The sequence below is a fragment of the Drosophila serrata genome, unplaced genomic scaffold (assembly GCF_035046125.1).
Source record: "Drosophila serrata isolate PLE 108 unplaced genomic scaffold, ASM3504612v1 contig_249, whole genome shotgun sequence".
NCBI lineage: Eukaryota > Metazoa > Arthropoda > Insecta > Diptera > Drosophilidae > Drosophila > Drosophila serrata.
In genome coordinates, this window is record NW_028257147.1 from 4,124,897 (window position 1) to 4,145,774 (window position 20,878).

Genomic DNA, 20,878 nt, shown 5'->3' on the forward strand with positions numbered 1-20,878 from the left:
TTTGGTTTATCGAAAAATTTGCATATAAAAATATGGGTAATAATAATGGTATTTCACCTTCAGTCAGAAGCTTAAAACTAAGTGAAGGAGTCATTTCCGACCCTATAATTCATAGACAGTTTTATTACCCTGGTACAAATTAACATAGGAATGCTTTCCGAATTCGAATTAATACTAATTTGGCTTAGTTATGGATTTTTTAAATTTTGGTTTATCGAAAAATTTGTATATAAAAATATGGGTTATAATAATGGTATTTCACCTTCAGTCAGAAGCTTAAACTAAGTGAAGGAGTGATTTATGACTAAATTTTGGCTTGTCGAAAAAATTTGCAAATAAAAAAATGGTTAATATCAATTAAAAAATGGTATTTGACCTTCAGTCAGAAGCTTAAAACTAAGTGAAGGAATCATTTCCGACCCTATAAATCATATATATTCTTGATCAGCATCAACAGGCGAATCTTCCCAGCTATATTCGGCCGAAAAAAATTTTTTCCGAAATTTCCCATTTTTCGAAAAAAAGGAAAGGGGTTACATCATTAAAATTTACAAAAATCGGCCAAAAATTCACATTTTGAATGGAGTATGCAGCTTTGTTAACCTGCTAAAAACTAACATAGAAATGCTTTCCGAATTGAAATTAATGCCTTTTTGGCATAGTTATGACATTTTTAAATTTTGGTTTATCGAAAAATTTGCATATAAAAATATGGGTAATAATAATGGTATTTCACCTTCAGTCAGAAGCTTAAAACTAAGTGAAGGAGTCATTTCCGACCCTATAAATCATAGACAGTTTTATTAACCTGGTACAAATTAACATACGAATGCTTTCCGAATTTAAAATTATTCCAATTTGGCTTAGTTATGAATTTTTTAAATTTTGGCTTGTCGAAAAAATTTGCAAATAGAAAAATGGTTAATATCAATTAAAAAATGGTATTTGACCTTCAGTCAGAAGCTTAAAACTAAGTGAAGGAATCATTTCCGACCCTATAAATCATATATATTCTCCATCAGCATCAACAGGCGAATCTTCCCAGCTATATTCGGCCGAAAAAAATTTTTTTCCGAAATTTCCCATTTTTCGAAAAAAAGGAAAGGGGTTACATCATTAAAATTTACAAAAATCGGCCAAAAATTCACATTTTGAATGGAGTATGCAGCTTTGTTAACCTGCTAGAAACTAACATAGAAATGCTTTCCGAATTGAAATTAATGCCTTTTTGGCATAGTTATGACATTTTTAAATTTTGGTTTATCGAAAAATTTGCATATAAAAATATGGGTAATAATAATGGTATTTCACCTTCAGTCAGAAGCTTAAAACTAAGTGAAGGAGTCATTTCCGACCCTATAAATCATAGACAGTTTTATTAACCTGGTACAAATTAACATACGAATGCTTTCCGAATTTAAAATTATTCCAATTTGGCTTAGTTATGAATTTTTTAAATTTTGGCTTGTCGAAAAAATTTGCAAATAGAAAAATGGTTAATATCAATTAAAAAATGGTATTTGACCTTCAGTCAGAAGCTTAAAACTAAGTAAAGGAATCATTTCCGACCCTATAAATCATATATATTTTTGATCAGCATCAACAGGCGAATCTTCCCAGCTATTTTCGGCCGAAAAAAATTTTGTCCGAAATTTCCCATTTTTCGAAAAAAAGGAAAGGGGTTACATCATTAAAATTTACAAAAATCGGCCAAAAATTCACATTTTGAATGGAGTATGCAGCTTTGTTAACCTGCTAAAAACTAACATAGAAATGCTTTCCGAATTGAAATTAATGCCTTTTTGGCATAGTTATGACATTTTTAAATTTTGGTTTATCGAAAAATTTGCATATAAAAATATGGGTAATAATAATGGTATTTCACCTTCAGTCAGAAGCTTAAAACTAAGTGAAGGAGTCATTTCCGACCCTATAAATCATAGACAGTTTTATTAACCTGGTACAAATTAACATACGAATGCTTTCCGAATTTAAAATTATTCCAATTTGGCTTAGTTATGAATTTTTTAAATTTTGGCTTGTCGAAAAAATTTGCAAATAGAAAAATGGTTAATATCAATTAAAAAATGGTATTTGACCTTCAGTCAGAAGCTTAAAACTAAGTGAAGGAATCATTTCCGACCCTATAAATCATATATATTCTTCATCAGCATCAACAGGCGAATCTTCCCAGCTATTTTCGGCCGAAAAAAATTTTTTTCCGAAATTTCCCATTTTTCGAAAAAAAGGAAAGGGGTTACATCATTAAAATTTACAAAAATCGGCCAAAAATTCACATTTTGAATGGAGTATGCAGCTTTGTTAACCTGCTAAAAACTAACATAGAAATGCTTTCCGAATTGAAATTAATGCCTTTTTGGCATAGTTATGACATTTTTAAATTTTGGTTTATCGAAAAATTTGCATATAAAAATATGGGTAATAATAATGGTATTTCACCTTCAGTCAGAAGCTTAAAACTAAGTGAAGGAGTCATTTCCGACCCTATAAATCATAGACAGTTTTATTAACCTGGTACAAATTAACATACGAATGCTTTCCGAATTCGAATTAATACTAATTTGGCTAAGTTATGAATTTTTTAAATTTTGGTTTGTCGAAAAAATTTGCAAATAGAAAAATGGTTAATATCAATTAAAAAATGGTATTTGACCTTCAGTCAGAAGCTTAAAACTAAGTGAAGGAATCATTTCCGACCCTATAAATCATATATATTCTTCATCAGCATCAACAGGCGAATCTTCCCAGCTATATTCGGCCGAAAAAAAATTTTTTCCGAAATTTCCCATTTTTCGAAAAAAAGGAAAGGGGTTACATCATTAAAATTTACAAAAATCGGCCAAAAATTCACATTTTGAATGGAGTATGCAGCTTTGTTAACCTGCTAAAAACTAACATAGAAATGCTTTCCGAATTGAAATTAATGCCTTTTTGGCATAGTTATGACATTTTTAAATTTTGGTTTATCGAAAAATTTGCATATAAAAATATGGGTAATAATAATGGTATTTCACCTTCAGTCAGAAGCTTAAAACTAAGTGAAGGAGTCATTTCCGACCCTATAAATCATAGACAGTTTTATTAACCTGGTACAAATTAACATACGAATGCTTTCCGAATTTAAAATTATTCCAATTTGGCTTAGTTATGAATTTTTTAAATTTTGGCTTGTCGAAAAAATTTGCAAATAGAAAAATGGTTAATATCAATTAAAAAATGGTATTTGACCTTCAGTCAGAAGCTTAAAACTAAGTAAAGGAATCATTTCCGACCCTATAAATCATATATATTTTTGATCAGCATCAACAGGCGAATCTTCCCAGCTATTTTCGGCCGAAAAAAAATTTTTTCCGAAATTTCCCATTTTTCGAAAAAAAGGAAAGGGGTTACATCATTAAAATTTACAAAAATCGGCCAAAAATTCACATTTTGAATGGAGTATGCAGCTTTGTTAACCTGCTAAAAACTAACATAGAAATGCTTTCCGAATTGAAATTAATGCCTTTTTGGCATAGTTATGACATTTTTAAATTTTGGTTTATCGAAAAATTTGCATATAAAAATATGGGTAATAATAATGGTATTTCACCTTCAGTCAGAAGCTTAAAACTAAGTGAAGGAGTCATTTCCGACCCTATAAATCATAGACAGTTTTATTAACCTGGTACAAATTAACATACGAATGCTTTCCGAATTTAAAATTAATACTAATTTGGCTTAGTTATGAATTTTTTAAATTTTGGCTTGTCGAAAAAATTTGCAAATAGAAAAATGGTTAATATCAATTAAAAAATGGTATTTGACCTTCAGTCAGAAGCTTAAAACTAAGTGAAGGAATCATTTCCGACCCTATAAATCATATATATTTTTGATCAGCATCAACAGGCGAATCTTCCCAGCTATTTTCGGCCGAAAAAAAATTTTTCCCGAAATTTCCCATTTTTCGAAAAAAAGGAAAGGGGTTACATCATTAAAATTTACAAAAATCGGCCAAAAATTCACATTTTGAATGGAGTATGCAGCTTTGTTAACCTGCTAAAAACTAACATAGAAATGCTTTCCGAATTGAAATTAATGCCTTTTTGGCATAGTTATGACATTTTTAAATTTTGGTTTATCGAAAAATTTGCATATAAAAATATGGGTAATAATAATGGTATTTCACCTTCAGTCAGAAGCTTAAAACTAAGTGAAGGAGTCATTTCCGACCCTATAAATCATAGACAGTTTTATTAACCTGGTACAAATTAACATACGAATGCTTTCCGAATTCGAATTAATTCTAATTTGGCTTAGTTATGGATTTTTTAAATTTGTCGAAAAAATTTGCAAATAGAAAAATGGTTAATATCAATTAAAAAATGGTATTTGACCTTCAGTCAGAAGCTTAAAACTAAGTGAAGGAATCATTTTTGGCATAGTTATGACATTTTTAAATTTTGGTTTATCGAAAAATTTGCATATAAAAATATGGGTAATAATAATGGTATTTCACCTTCAGTCAGAAGCTTAAAACTAAGTGAAGGAGTCATTTCCGACCCTATAAATCATAGACAGTTTTATTAACCTGGTACAAATTAACATACGAATGCTTTCCGAATTCGAATTAATACTAATTTGGCTTAGTTATGGATTTTTTAAATTTTGGTTTGTCGAAAAAATTTGCAAATAAAAAAATGGTTAATATCAATTAAAAAATGGTATTTGACCTTCAGTCAGAAGCTTAAAACTAAGTGAAGGAATCATTTCCGACCCTATAAATCATATATATTCTTCATCAGCATCAACAGGCGAATCTTCCCAGCTATAGTTCGGCCGAAAAAAATTTTTTTCCGAAATTTCCCATTTTTCGAAAAAAAGGAAAGGGGTTACATCATTAAAATTTACAAAAATCGGCCAAAAATTCACATTTTGAATGGAGTATGCAGCTTTGTTAACCTGCTAAAAACTGACATTGAAATGCTTTCCGAATTGAAATTAATGCCTTTTTGGCATAGTTATGACATTTTTAAATTTTGGTTTATCGAAAAATTTGCATATAAAAATATGGGTAATAATAATGGTATTTCACCTTCAGTCAGAAGCTTAAAACTAAGTGAAGGAGTCATTTCCGACCCTATAAATCATAGACAGTTTTATTAACCTGGTACAAATTAACATACGAATGCTTTCCGAATTTAAAATTATTCCAATTTGGCTTAGTTATGAATTTTTTAAATTTTGGCTTGTCGAAAAAATTTGCAAATAGAAAAATGGTTAATATCAATTAAAAAATGGTATTTGACCTTCAGTCAGAAGCTTAAAACTAAGTGAAGGAATCATTTCCGACCCTATAAATCATATATATTCTTGATCAGCATCAACAGGCGAATCTTCCCAGCTATTTTCGGCCGAAAAAAAATTTTTCCCGAAATTTCCCATTTTTCGAAAAAAAGGAAAGGGGTTACATCATTAAAATTTACAAAAATCGGCCAAAAATTCACATTTTGAATGGAGTATGCAGCTTTGTTAACCTGCTAAAAACTAACATAGAAATGCTTTCCGAATTGAAATTAATGCCTTTTTGGCATAGTTATGACATTTTTAAATTTTGGTTTATCGAAAAATTTGCATATAAAAATATGGGTAATAATAATGGTATTTCACCTTCAGTCAGAAGCTTAAAACTAAGTGAAGGAGTCATTTCCGACCCTATAAATCATAGACAGTTTTATTAACCTGGTACAAATTAACATACGAATGCTTTCCGAATTTAAAATTTACAAAAATCGGCCAAAAATTCACATTTTGAATGGAGTATGCAGCTTTGTTAACCTGCTAAAAACTAACATAGAAATGCTTTCCGAATTGAAATTAATGCCTTTTTGGCATAGTTATGACATTTTTAAATTTTGGTTTATCGAAAAATTTGCATATAAAAATATGGGTAATAATAATGGTATTTCACCTTCAGTCAGAAGCTTAAAACTAAGTGAAGGAGTCATTTCCGACCCTATAAATCATAGACAGTTTTATTAACCTGGTACAAATTAACATACGAATGCTTTCCGAATTCGAATTAATACTAATTTGGCTTAGTTATGGATTTTTTAAATTTTGGTTTGTCGAAAAAATTTGCAAATAGAAAAATGGTTAATATCAATTAAAAAATGGTATTTGACCTTCAGTCAGAAGCTTAAAACTAAGTGAAGGAATCATTTCCGACCCTATAAATCATATATATTCTTCATCAGCATCAACAGGCGAATCTTCCCAGCTATATTCGGCCGAAAAAAATTTTTTTCCGAAATTTCCCATTTTTCGAAAAAAAGGAAAGGGGTTACATCATTAAAATTTACAAAAATCGGCCAAAAATTCACATTTTGAATGGAGTATGCAGCTTTGTTAACCTGCTAAAAACTGACATTGAAATGCTTTCCGAATTGAAATTAATGCCTTTTTGGCATAGTTATGACATTTTTAAATTTTGGTTTATCGAAAAATTTGTATATAAAAATATGGGTAATAATAATGGTATTTCACCTTCAGTCAGAAGCTTAAAACTAAGTGAAGGAGTCATTTCCGACCCTATAAATCATAGACAGTTTTATTAACCTGGTACAAATTAACATACGAATGCTTTCCGAATTCAAATTAATTCTAATTTGGCTTAGTTATGAATTTTTTAAATTTTGGCTTGTCGAAAAAATTTGCAAATAGAAAAATGGTTAATATCAATTAAAAAATGGTATTTGACCTTCAGTCAGAAGCTTAAAACTAAGTAAAGGAATCATTTCCGACCCTATAAATCATATATATTCTTGATCAGCATCAACAGGCGAATCTTCCCAGCTATATTCGGCCGAAAAAAATTTTTTCCCGAAATTTCCCATTTTTCGAAAAAAAGGAAAGGGGTTACATCATTAAAATTTACAAAAATCGGCCAAAAATTCACATTTTGAATGGAGTATGCAGCTTTGTTAACCTGCTAAAAACTAACATAGAAATGCTTTCCGAATTGAAATTAATGCCTTTTTGGCATAGTTATGACATTTTTAAATTTTGGTTTATCGAAAAATTTGCATATAAAAATATGGGTAATAATAATGGTATTTCACCTTCAGTCAGAAGCTTAAAACTAAGTGAAGGAGTCATTTCCGACCCTATAAATCATAGACAGTTTTATTAACCTGGTACAAATTAACATAGGAATGCTTTCCGAATTCGAATTAATACTAATTTGGCTAAGTTATGAATTTTTTAAATTTTGGTTTGTCGAAAAAATTTGCAAATAAAAAAATGGTTAATATCAATTAAAAAATGGTATTTCACCTTCAGTCAGAAGCTTAAAACTAAGTGAAGGGGTCATTTCCGACCCTATAAATCATAGACAGTTTTATTAACCTGGTACAAATTAACATACGAATGCATTCCGAATTCGAATTAATTCTAATTTGGCTTAGTTATGAATTTTTTAAATTTTGGCTTGTCGAAAAAATTTGCAAATAGAGAAATGGTTAATATCAATTAAAAAAATGATATTTGACCTTCAGTCAGAAGCTTAAAACTAAGTGAAGGAATCATTTCCGACCCTATAAATCATATATATTCTTGATCGGCATCAACAGGCGAATCTTCCCAGCTATGTTCGGCCGAAAAAAATTTTTTTCCGAAATTTCCAATTTTTCGAAAAAAAGGAAAGGGGTTACATCATTAAAATTTACAAAAATCGGCCAAAAATTCACATTTTGAATGGAGTATGCAGCTTTGTTAACCTGCTAAAAACTGACATTGAAATGCTTTCCGAATTGAAATTAATGCCTTTTTGGCATAGTTATGACATTTTTAAATTTTGGTTTATCGAAAAATTTGCATATAAAAATATGGGTAATAATAATGGTATTTCACCTTCAGTCAGAAGCTTAAAACTAAGTGAAGGAGTCATTTCCGACCCTATAAATCATAGACAGTTTTATTAACCTGGTACAAATTAACATACGAATGCTTTCCGAATTCGAATTAATACTAATTTGGCTTAGTTATGGATTTTTTAAATCTTGGTTTGTCGAAAAAATTTGCAAATAAAAAAATGGTTAATATCAATTAAAAAATGGTATTTCACCTTCAGTCAGAAACTTAAAACTAAGTGAAGCAGTCATTTCCGACCCTATAAATCATAGACAGTTTTATTAACCTGGTACAAATTAACTTACGATTGCTTTCCGAATTCAAATTAATTCTAATTTGGCTTAAATGAATTTTTTAAATTTTGGCTTGTCGAAAAAATTTGCAAATAGAAAAATGGTTAATATCAATTAAAAAATGGTATTTGACCTTCAGTCAGAAGCTTAAAACTAAGTGAAGGAATCATTTCCGACCCTATAAATCATATATATTTTTGATCAGCATCAACAGGCGAATCTTCCCAGCTATTTTCGGCCGAAAAAAAATTTTTCCCGAAATTTCCCATTTTTCGAAAAAAAGGAAAGGGGTTACATCATTAAAATTTACAAAAATCGGCCAAAAATTCACATTTTGAATGGAGTATGCAGCTTTGTTAACCTGCTAAAAACTAACATTGAAATGCTTTCCGAATTAAAATTAATGCCTTTTTGGCATAGTTATGACATTTTTAAATTTTGGTTTATCGAAAAATTTGCATATAAAAATATGGGTAATAATAATGGTATTTCACCTTCAGTCAGAAGCTTAAAACTAAGTGAAGGAGTCATTTCCGACCCTATAAATCATAGACAGTTTTATTAACCTGGTACAAATTAACATACGAATGCTTTCCGAATTTAAAATTTACAAAAATCGGCCAAAAATTCACATTTTGAATGGAGTATGCAGCTTTGTTAACCTGCTAAAAACTAACATAGAAATGCTTTCCGATTTGAAATTAATGCCTTTTTGGCATAGTTATGACATTTTTAAATTTTGGTTTATCGAAAAATTTGCATATAAAAATATGGGTAATAATAATGGTATTTCACCTTCAGTCAGAAGCTTAAAACTAAGTGAAGGAGTCATTTCCGACCCTATAAATCATAGACAGTTTTATTAACCTGGTACAAATTAACATACGAATGCTTTCCGAATTCGAATTAATTCTAATTTGGCTTAGTTATGGATTTTTTAAATTTTGGTTTGTCGAAAAAATTTGCAAATAGAAAAATGGTTAATATCAATTAAAAAATGGTATTTGACCTTCAGTCAGAAGCTTAAAACTAAGTGAAGGAATCATTTCCGACCCTATAAATCATATATATTCTTCATCAGCATCAACAGGCGAATCTTCCCAGCTAAGTTCGGCCGAAAAAAATTTTTTTCCGAAACTTCCCATTTTTCGAAAAAAAGGAAAGGGGTTACATCATTAAAATTTACAAAAATCGGCCAAAAATTCACATTTTGAATGGAGTATGCAGCTTTGTTAACCTGCTAAAAACTGACATTGAAATGCTTTCCGAATTAAAATTAATGCCTTTTTGGCATAGTTATGACATTTTTAAATTTTGGTTTATCGAAAAATTTGCATATAAAAATATGGGTAATAATAATGGTATTTCACCTTCAGTCAGAAGCTTAAAACTAAGTGAAGGAGTCATTTCCGACCCTATAAATCATAGACAGTTTTATTAACCTGGTACAAATTAACATACGAATGCTTTCCGAATTTTAAATTATTCCAATTTGGCTTAGTTATGAATTTTTTAAATTTTGGCTTGTCGAAAAAATTTGCAAATAGAAAAATGGTTAATATCAATTAAAAAATGGTATTTGACCTTCAGTCAGAAGCTTAAAACTAAGTGAAGGAATCATTTCCGACCCTATAAATCATATATATTCTTCATCAGCATCAACAGGCGAATCTTCCCAGCTATTTTCGGCCGAAAAAAATTTTGTCCGAAATTTCCCATTTTTCGAAAAAAAGGAAAGGGGTTACATCATTAAAATTTACAAAAATCGGCCAAAAATTCACATTTTGAATGGAGTATGCAGCTTTGTTAACCTGCTAAAAACTAACATAGAAATGCTTTCCGAATTGAAATTAATGCCTTTTTGGCATAGTTATGACATTTTTAAATTTTGGTTTATCGAAAAATTTGCATATAAAAATATGGGTAATAATAATGGTATTTCACCTTCAGTCAGAAGCTTAAAACTAAGTGAAGGAGTCATTTCCGACCCTATAAATCATAGACAGTTTTATTAACCTGGTACAAATTAACATACGATTGCTTTCCGAATTCAAATTAATTCTAATTTGGCTTAATTATGAATTTTTTAAATTTTGGCTTGTCGAAAAAATTTGCAAATAGAAAAATGGTTAATATCAATTAAAAAATGGTATTTGACCTTCAGTCAGAAGCTTAAAACTAAGTAAAGGAATCATTTCCGACCCTATAAATCATATATATTCTTGATCAGCATCAACAGGCAAATCTTTCCAGCTATATTCGGCCGAAAAAAATTTTTTCCCGAAATTTCCCATTTTTCGAAAAAAAGGAAAGGGGTTACATCATTAAAATTTACAAAAATCGGCCGAAAATTCACATTTTGAATGGAGTATGCAGCTTTGTTAACCTGCTAAAAACTAACATAGAAATGCTTTCCGAATTGAAATTAATGCCTTTTTGGCATAGTTATGACATTTTTAAATTTTGGTTTATCGAAAAATTTGCATATAAAAATATGGGTAATAATAATGGTATTTCACCTTCAGTCAGAAGCTTAAAACTAAGTGAAGGAGTCATTTCCGACCCTATAAATCATAGACAGTTTTATTAACCTGGTACAAATTAACATACGAATGCATTCCGAATTCGAATTAATTCTAATTTGGCTTAGTTATGAATTTTTTAAATCTTGGTTTGTCGAAAAAATTTGCAAATAAAAAAATGGTTAATATCAATTAAAAAATGGTATTTCACCTTCAGTCAGAAGCTTAAAACTAAGTGAAGGGGTCATTTCCGACCCTATAAATCATAGACAGTTTTATTAACCTGGTACAAATTAACATACGAATGCATTCCGAATTCGAATTAATTCTAATTTGGCTTAGTTATGAATTTTTTAAATTTTGGCTTGTCGAAAAAATTTGCAAATAGAGAAATGGTTAATATCAATTAAAAAAATGATATTTGACCTTCAGTCAGAAGCTTAAAACTAAGTGAAGGAATCATTTCCGACCCTATAAATCATATATATTCTTGATAGCATCGAGAGGCGAATCTTCCCAGCTATGTTCGGCCGAAAAAAATTTTTTCCGAAATTTCCAATTTTTCGAAAAAAAGGAAAGGGGTTACATCATTAAAATTTACAAAAATCGGCCAAAAATTCACATTTTGGATGGAGTATGCAGCTTTGTTAACCTGCTAAAAACTGACATTGAAATGCTTTCCGAATTGGAATTAATGCCTTTTTGGCATAGTTATGAATTTTTTAAATTTTGGTTTATCGAAAAATTTGCATATAAAAATATGGGTAATAATAATGGTATTTCACCTTCAGTCAGAAGCTTAAAACTAAGTGAAGGAGTCATTTCCGACCCTATAAATCATAGACAGTTTTATTAACCTGGTACAAATTAACATACGAATGCTTTCCGAATTCGAATTAATACTAATTTGGCTTAGTTATGGATTTTTTAAATCTTGGTTTGTCGAAAAAATTTGCAAATAAAAAAATGGTTAATATCAATTAAAAAATGGTATTTCACCTTCAGTCAGAAACTTAAAACTAAGTGAAGCAGTCATTTCCGACCCTATAAATCATAGACAGTTTTATTAACCTGGTACAAATTAACTTACGATTGCTTTCCGAATTCAAATTAATTCTAATTTGGCTTAAATGAATTTTTTAAATTTTGGCTTGTCGAAAAAATTTGCAAATAGAAAAATGGTTAATATCAATTAAAAAATGGTATTTGACCTTCAGTCAGAAGCTTAAAACTAAGTAAAGGAATCATTTCCGACCCTATAAATCATATATATTCTTGATCAGCATCAACAGGCAAATCTTTCCAGCTATATTCGGCCGAAAAAAATTTTTTCCCGAAATTTCCCATTTTTCGAAAAAAAGGAAAGGGGTTACATCATTAAAATTTACAAAAATCGGCCGAAAATTCACATTTTGAATGGAGTATGCAGCTTTGTTAACCTGCTAAAAACTAACATAGAAATGCTTTCCGAATTGAAATTAATGCCTTTTTGGCATAGTTATGACATTTTTACATTTTGGTTTATCGAAAAATTTGCATATAAAAATATGGGTAATAATAATGGTATTTCACCTTCAGTCAGAAGCTTAAAACTAAGTGAAGGAGTCATTTCCGACCCTATAAATCATAGACAGTTTTATTAACCTGGTACAAATTAACATACGAATGCTTTCCGAATTCGAATTAATACTAATTTGGCTTAGTTATGGATTTTTTAAATCTTGGTTTGTCGAAAAAATTTGCAAATAAAAAAATGGTTAATATCAATTAAAAAATGGTATTTGACCTTCAGTCAGAAGCTTAAAACTAAGTGAAGGAGTCATTTCCGACCCTATAAATCATAGACAGTTTTATTAACCTGGTCCGAATTAACATACGAATGCTTTCCGAATTCGAATTAATACTAATTTGGCTTAGTTATGGATTTTTTAAATCTTGGTTTGTCGAAAAAATTTGCAAATAAAAAAATGGTTAATATCAATTAAAAAATGGTATTTCACCTTCAGTCAGAAGCTTAAAACTAAGTGAAGGGGTCATTTCCGACCCTATAAATCATAGACAGTTTTATTAACCTGGTACAAATTAACATACGAATGCATTCCGAATTCGAATTAATTCTAATTTGGCTTAGTTATGAATTTTTTAAATTTTGGCTTGTCGAAAAAATTTGCAAATAGAAAAATGGTTAATATCAATTAAAAAAATGATATTTGACCTTCAGTCAGAAGCTTAAAACTAAGTGAAGGAATCATTTCCGACCCTATAAATCATATATATTCTTGATCAGCAGGCGAATCTTCCCAGCTATGTTCGGCCGAGAAAAATTTTTTTCCGAAATTTCCAATTTTTCGAAAAAAAGGAAAGGGGTTACATCATTAAAATTTACAAAAATCGGCCGAAAATTCACATTTTGAATGGAGTATGCAGCTTTGTTAACCTGCTAAAAACTAACATAGAAATGCTTTCCGAATTGAAATTAATGCCTTTTTGGCATAGTTATGACATTTTTACATTTTGGTTTATCGAAAAATTTGCATATAAAAATATGGGTAATAATAATGGTATTTCACCTTCAGTCAGAAGCTTAAAACTAAGTGAAGGAGTCATTTCCGACCCTATAAATCATAGACAGTTTTATTAACCTGGTACAAATTAACTTACGATTGCTTTCCGAATTCAAATTAATTCTAATTTGGCTTAAATGAATTTTTTAAATTTTGGCTTGTCGAAAAAATTTGCAAATAGAAAAATGGTTAATATCAATTAAAAAATGGTATTTGACCTTCAGTCAGAAGCTTAAAACTAAGTAAAGGAATCATTTCCGACCCTATAAATCATATATATTCTTGATCAGCATCAACAGGCAAATCTTTCCAGCTATATTCGGCCGAAAAAAATTTTTTCCCGAAATTTCCCATTTTTCGAAAAAAAGGAAAGGGGTTACATCATTAAAATTTACAAAAATCGGCCGAAAATTCACATTTTGAATGGAGTATGCAGCTTTGTTAACCTGCTAAAAACTAACATAGAAATGCTTTCCGAATTGAAATTAATGCCTTTTTGGCATAGTTATGACATTTTTACATTTTGGTTTATCGAAAAATTTGCATATAAAAATATGGGTAATAATAATGGTATTTCACCTTCAGTCAGAAGCTTAAAACTAAGTGAAGGAGTCATTTCCGACCCTATAAATCATAGACAGTTTTATTAACCTGGTACGAATTAACATACGAATGCTTTCCGAATTCGAATTAATACTAATTTGGCTTAGTTATGGATTTTTTAAATCTTGGTTTGTCGAAAAAATTTGCAAATAAAAAAATGGTTAATATCAATTAAAAAATGGTATTTGACCTTCAGTCAGAAGCTTAAAACTAAGTGAAGGAGTCATTTCCGACCCTATAAATCATAGACAGTTTTATTAACCTGGTCCGAATTAACATACGAATGCTTTCCGAATTCGAATTAATACTAATTTGGCTTAGTTATGGATTTTTTAAATCTTGGTTTGTCGAAAAAATTTGCAAATAAAAAAATGGTTAATATCAATTAAAAAATGGTATTTGACCTTCAGTCAGAAGCTTAAAACTAAGTGAAGGAGTCATTTCCGACCCTATAAATCATAGACAGTTTTATTAACCTGGTCCGAATTAACATACGAATGCTTTCCGAATTCGAATTAATACTAATTTGGCTTAGTTATGGATTTTTTAAATCTTGGTTTGTCGAAAAAATTTGCAAATAAAAAAATGGTTAATATCAATTAAAAAATGGTATTTGACCTTCAGTCAGAAGCTTAAAACTAAGTGAAGGAATCATTTCCGACCCTATAAATCATATATATTCTTGATCAGCAGGCGAATCTTCCCAGCTATGTTCGGCCGAGAAAAATTTTTTTCCGAAATTTCCAATTTTTCGAAAAAAAGGAAAGGGGTTACATCATTAAAATTTACAAAAATCGGCCAAAAATTCACATTTTGGATGGAGTATGCAGCTTTGTTAACCTGCTAAAAACTGACATTGAAATGCTTTCCGAATTGGAATTAATGCCTTTTTGGCATAGTTATGAATTTTTTAAATTTTGGCTTGTCGAAAAAATTTGCAAATAGAAAAATGGTTAATATCAATTAAAAAATGGTATTTGACCTTCAGTCAGAAGCTTAAAACTAAGTGAAGGAATCATTTCCGACCCTACAAATCATATATATTCTTGATCAGCACCAACAGGCAAATCTTCCCAGCTGTATTCGGCCGAAAAAAATTTGTTCCGAAATTTCCCATTTTTCGAAAAAAAAGTAATTAAATAAATTAAATTATTTTTTTACAAAATTCGGTTTTCCAAAATGAATATTGTTCTTTTTGTATTCAACAATGCAGAGAAAACTACATAGTTACACTCCTGCTAAAAGATTTACTTATAAGAATATAAAGCTTATTCTTCATGGCATCCATAAGCTAGATAAACTATGTCATCCATATATAATGATAAACTATGTAATCCATATATAAAAATCCATCCATAATTCATCCAAAATTCCATTTATACATTTCGCAAACAATTGCCAAAAGTTTCCACACTTCGCATTCCACGAATTCTTTTAAATTGAAATTAATTTAGAGACACAAAAAAGCGTTAATTGAACAGCATTAGAGCAAACATTTGATTGCTTAATTTACATGAAAATTAACTAAAACAGACGCCGGGTGAGAAGGCGAAATCACAGAGAATTTGGGGGAAAAGTGGAGTCCCGAAAGGAAAACCCCGTCGGAAAATACCGAACTAGGATCAAAAGTAATGGTGTCAGGGCACAGGAGTCGTCATCCCTTCGGCCTGCGGCGGGGTTCATAAAGACGCAGACCATTAAGACGTTTTAATTCTTGATTTTGCACCCTCATCGCAACGCGGAGTCTATGTTTTTCTTATTTATTTTTTGGGACCAGTGTCCAAGGACTGGCAGGATTCCGTCTTGGCTCATGACCCACGAGGACCGTCAATTTTTGGCCCTCGCTTTGCTGCTTTATGTCCTTCGTCTGTTGTCGTTTTATTTTTAATTTCGTCTGAGCGCGTCTTTTTTTATGCCGTCGAGGCTCATTAGATTTGCAAAATGTTGGTCGTTAATGTTATTAGGTTCTTGGTCTCTGACCCCCTCGAGAGCGTCAAAATTGCAATTGGATTAATAAATGCCATTAGGCATTGCAAGTGTTTTATTTTTATTTCCATTTTTCTGGGAGGGATAATTTGTATTTATGCAGTCATTTTATGCCACATTTGAGTCGAGTTATGGTCAGTGGAAGAGAGAAGGCACAAAGTGAATTATTAAGGATAGAAATAATAAAATTGACACTTGGAGGAGTAGAAATATCTCTGAAAAAGATTCTTAAAAATTCCTAAAGATCTAAAATACTTAAAAACTGAAATTCAATAAGCTACCTTTCCCCATTTTCCATGATGGATAATTTATATTTATTCGGTCATTTTAGTGACAAAAAAAAAAACGGATAAAAAAAAGAGGGTGAGAAGGAAACGGAAATGTGACAAAAGTCAACAATACCGAAGTTATTTTGGCATTTCCCGGTGGTGACTTTTGTGGGTGTGCCGCCGACACTTGGCAAACAAATTTTCCAACAGCAATTAGACCGCCGCGTTTTTTTATTATTTTAATATAAATGAAGTGAAATTAAAAGGCAACTGTGTGTTGACAAAGGCAACAGCAGCAGCAGTCACATGTGGTCAGCGCCAGAAAAATCATCATCAAAGCAGTCGCACGTGTCTGGGCGTTAAACCGTATTCCGGAGACCCGGGTCCTGCCGCAAATGCTTTTGACACCTTTCAGCCACCTCAGAGGGAGTGGAGTGTTCATGTGTGTGAGTGTGTGAAAAACAGTCCTGAACAAAAGGTCACTGTGGTTGGGGGGAGAGGAGGCCACTGACCACTGTCCCCATACACATAACCTTTGTCCTGACAGCAGCCAGGCAGGCCCTGAGTTAATAATAATCAAAAATCCCAAAAATCCCTGGCCACTTGCTAATGAGAAAATTCATCAGGGGGCTCAGTGAACTCGAAATTTGAGAAATACAAGTAACATAACCCTGAGACTCATCTTAATAACTTCCAGGCTGACACCTTTTAGAGATCTTGAAGGGACAAGACAGGTGTTCTTCTTTGGTCAAAAGAAGTGAGGTCAACCAGGGTCAAGTTGAAGTCATTAAACTGGATAATGGAATTATGAATCAATACACTTTGGAAACAGTATTAATACTACGAATGAAGAGTTGAACCCTTTGTTAAATATTATAATATAGAGCTAAAATATTTACCACCTCATATCTCCTTACTTCAACCTTTGACATTCCTCTTAAATACAATTATATTAACTAGCTGACTTGGCTTATTCCATTAGTAAAGTTAATTATTTACCAATTTCCACTCAACACACACTCATTTATTCAGGCACATATCAATTTATAACCAAATCTGAGGATTTCCATAGGGATTACGTCTGGAAATACCGCCGTCACACTGCCGTAAATTGAATTCTTTTTCGGCAAATGAAACTAAACGAATTAAAACTGAGTTCAGCTGCAGTCTCACCAAAAATATACACAAGCCCCCCAGAGAAGGTGGAAAAAATAATTAAATGATAAACTAATCTACACCCAAGCCTTTAATAAGCCAACGCCAAAGAGGCAAAAAGGAGCCAGCCGAAGGGGTTTGAGACATTGGTGTTATATGTGTGTGTGAGTTGGAAAATAGCTGAAAAATGAGGGAGTGATAGAAAGGATATCACCCAGGCTGGGTGTCCTCCTTGCTGGGTGCTCGCCGCCTGTGCAAATAATTATTATTTTTCGAAACTATAAATCTGCTTACAAAATATTTTCGTGCATTTTTCAACCGTGCCACCCACAGCGAAGGAGGTTCATGGAGACTCCAAAGGATATTGGTGGCGGAACACCAGACTGCGCCAGCCTCGGCAATGATATACAGTTTTCAATTAAAAATTATAGTCTAATGAAATTTTCCAGCATCGCCGGCAGGAGAGTTTTCTCGGCTTTTTATTTTTCTGATTTTGGTTATGGAAAAAGGAGGGAAAAAAGGAGACCAGTTAATTGCCAGTCGTCCTGGCAAACTTTCTGTGGGTATGATGATGCAAAAACCTTTTAAAGGTTTATAGAAAGGGTTATGCCAATCGGTTTTGTGGCCCATTTCAATATCGTAGTTTCCCCCCCATGAAAAACATTTTGTCATCTTATATACGAGTCCTTTGATTTATGCTATTTACTTTTTATCAAACTGCCGTCTGCACTGGCTCACAAAAATAATTACAAAGCAGAACGAACGACCTCCTGCTCCTGCTTCTTCTGCAACATTTTTCGATCAAATTTCTTAGTTTACAAAAACTACAAACCACACACACAGGGGCACACACACATATACCCCGACCACAAAATGTTTTGGTATGAAAAATGTCCAAATTGCAAACCGAAAAATGTCCTTTAAAATTGTGGGTACAACATGGGGGACCTCGTGCCTTTTGTTTGCTTTCTAATAGTTGAGGACGATGAGCACCTGTCCCGTAACCGGAATGGAACCCTGTCCCTTGCAGTTAACCCTAACCCTCGCCCCCTCTCACATGTAATCCGAAACATTGTTGGTTTTAGTTTTGGTTTTTTTTTCTATTCACAGGGACTCTAGGTTATAGTTTGAGTAATTTGCTTTTAAGCGGTTTTTAATATCAAAGTATTGCTAAAATATTTCATGAAAAATAACCAACCCTCCATGAGTACACAAGAAAAACTTTTCATCCCGAAAATGCGTAGAAAATCTGTTTGAAATTGTTATGTCATTTTTATGCAAAATATTTTTGAAATAACAGAAAGCAAAAGCGCTGAGCCGGACCTCGCGCCTTGTGAATGTCATAAAAAAAAAACAGGGGGAAAATCGTAACATTTAAAAGCTGTTCTCATGGACATAATGGAACAAAAATATAAAGGGAAAGTGAAGAAGTCATCAAAATGTAACTCAAGACAGTTACCGAGACTAATTTCTGTCCTGTCCAGGATTTTCGTGGGCTCATTTTGCCATTCGTTTCACTTCTTTTTGGTTTTTCCACGCTGTTTTCCCTATTTTTGTTTTTTTTTTTATTTTATTTTAAGGTGGAGTCTTTCTCTCACCCCAACAGTTCATTAGCCAGAATTTACAGTCACTTTTAGGAAATGCAACCGAAATGTTACACACAAATGTAGGCCCAAAAAAGGCAACTTTGCTTTCGAGGGATGCTTCAGATACTTTGGCCCAAAAACATCTGAGCTCCTTCTCGGCCACAATTACCATGAATATTAAGCCACAATAAGAGCCAAAAGCTGCAAGCTGAACTCGCAATTGATGGAGCCACAGATGTTTCAGTGTGGTTGTGGTTTTGGTTTTTCAGCTTTTCGGCCTCACCTTTGTTCCCAGGTAATTCAGGGTGGGTTGCTTCCAAATTTCACAATTTTGAGGAGGGGAAGGAATGAAGATACTTCCAAAAACCAAATGCATTTTTAATGAAATTTATGTAGGTTTGCATTAGTAATTGAAATGGGAATGGAAAGTGGTTTTCTCTGCTCTGGGTTTGGGGTTTGGGATAACTATAATATTTTACGGGGATTATGTTAAAAAGTTCATTCGGTTGTTAAATGTTAATATTATTGAAGGACTTGTAACTATAATAAGGTTAATTTTATAGTAAATAAAACTACTTTAATCCTAATTTTAATAATAATTTTAATATTAAAAAACAGACATAGCTCTGGGTAGAGTCTTTGACAGGGATTCTTTTTTTTTTTTAGCGCTTAACAAAAGCATTCAATTGAAATGAAAAATGCTACCTCCTCGTGGTTCTCTCTGTTTCCAGTAAATCTCTACAGAATTCTAAAAGGAATAAACTAGATCAATCCAATGACAGGCTCTCCTTAGTGTTTGTAAGTTCCTCTTCTTAGAAGACACATGAAAATATAGGTTTTAGTGTAAACTACAAGCTCTGCTTAGATCACAAACCCAAAAATTCAAATACCTTGTATTCCATCACAGCTCTGTAGCTTTCTCGCTCGTTCTGGGCTAATCAAGTGGAGTCCCTGGAGAAATGCGCATTCATTTAAAATTTCCAAATATCAACTTACCCAAACCGACCACTTCCTTCCCTTTTTTCCCCGGCAGTTAAGGTGCATTACATACGCAGTCATAACTCAATTCCTCTTATTTTGTTGCCAGCTCGACTCCTGTCCATTTGCGATGATGGCTGCCAGCCAAATTGAATTCAAATTCAATTTGAACTTTTCAATTTTTGGACCTGCTGAGGGGAGGATAACAACAGTAGCAGCAGGACGTAACACACACATTTCGAATGCGTGAAATGTAATGAAAATTATGAGTTGAGAACCTGAGAACACGAGATGAAAAAAAAGTGAAAGCTAAATGAAATTTCACAAACCAAATTGTTCATGCACTTTTGAGCAACACTTTCGGCGTTAACAGAGCAGACAGAGGCTCAGACAGTTGGCTAAATGAAATGAAACATACTCGTAAATTTAAATTGAAATTGAAATACGGCAAACTTCAGACGTGAGAGACCTGTTTGTGTTGCCTTTCCGTTGTCCGTTGCCGCGGGCAGCGTTTTTGTTGCTGGGTGTGACATTTGACGCCCCCGTTGAGGGAAATTTTCTCCACTTTCCATCCGGACTACAACCACCCGACGCATACACCTCCCCCCACTAGTTATGACAGTTACAACTTTAATCAGACAACACCAACAAGACTCCCTTTCCCAAGTACAGACCTGGGCAAAGAGCACATTCATAACCAGCGAAACTTTTACGAGGCACTTGGTCAGTTGATGAGACCTAGGACATGCCAAGGATATCCAGGTATACTGGCAATGGATCCAGGTCCAGGATGTTCCACAATGTTGACCAAACATAAAAAAGATATTCCCCGACAAGTGGTTATTCGAATGGGAATGGTAACATGACTTCGAATGAGAGATATTCCTTGGCTAAACCTTAAGTATAAACCTAAGTATTTATCTTAAATCATACTTAACCAATGTTAAAAGGTTAAAGTATAATATTAAACCTTGATTTAAATGTATTCCCTATTTTTATACCAAATACAGGGTA

General features: G+C 32.1%; 1 long non-coding RNA gene across 6 annotated transcripts in view; it reads right to left on the reverse strand.

Annotated features, from left to right (window-relative positions):
• The window catches only part of LOC110179066 (uncharacterized), a 69,067-nt gene extending 48,654 nt beyond the window's left edge, over positions 1 to 20,413 (reverse strand). Inside the window, exons 1-5 of one of the 6 annotated variants that reach the window (XR_002319362.2) lie at positions 20,334 to 20,408; positions 20,194 to 20,262; positions 19,893 to 20,142; positions 19,777 to 19,837; positions 19,512 to 19,694 (exon numbers count right to left, since the gene is read on the reverse strand). This is a non-coding gene — a long non-coding RNA (uncharacterized LOC110179066). Of the gene's footprint in view, positions 1 to 19,462; positions 19,698 to 19,776; positions 20,162 to 20,193; positions 20,263 to 20,333 lie in introns of those variants that run through there. The other 5 variants (XR_002319363.2, XR_015271694.1, XR_015271692.1 and 2 more) reach the window with 5 other exon arrangements.
• Between the last annotated feature and the right edge of the window lie 465 nt (positions 20,414 to 20,878).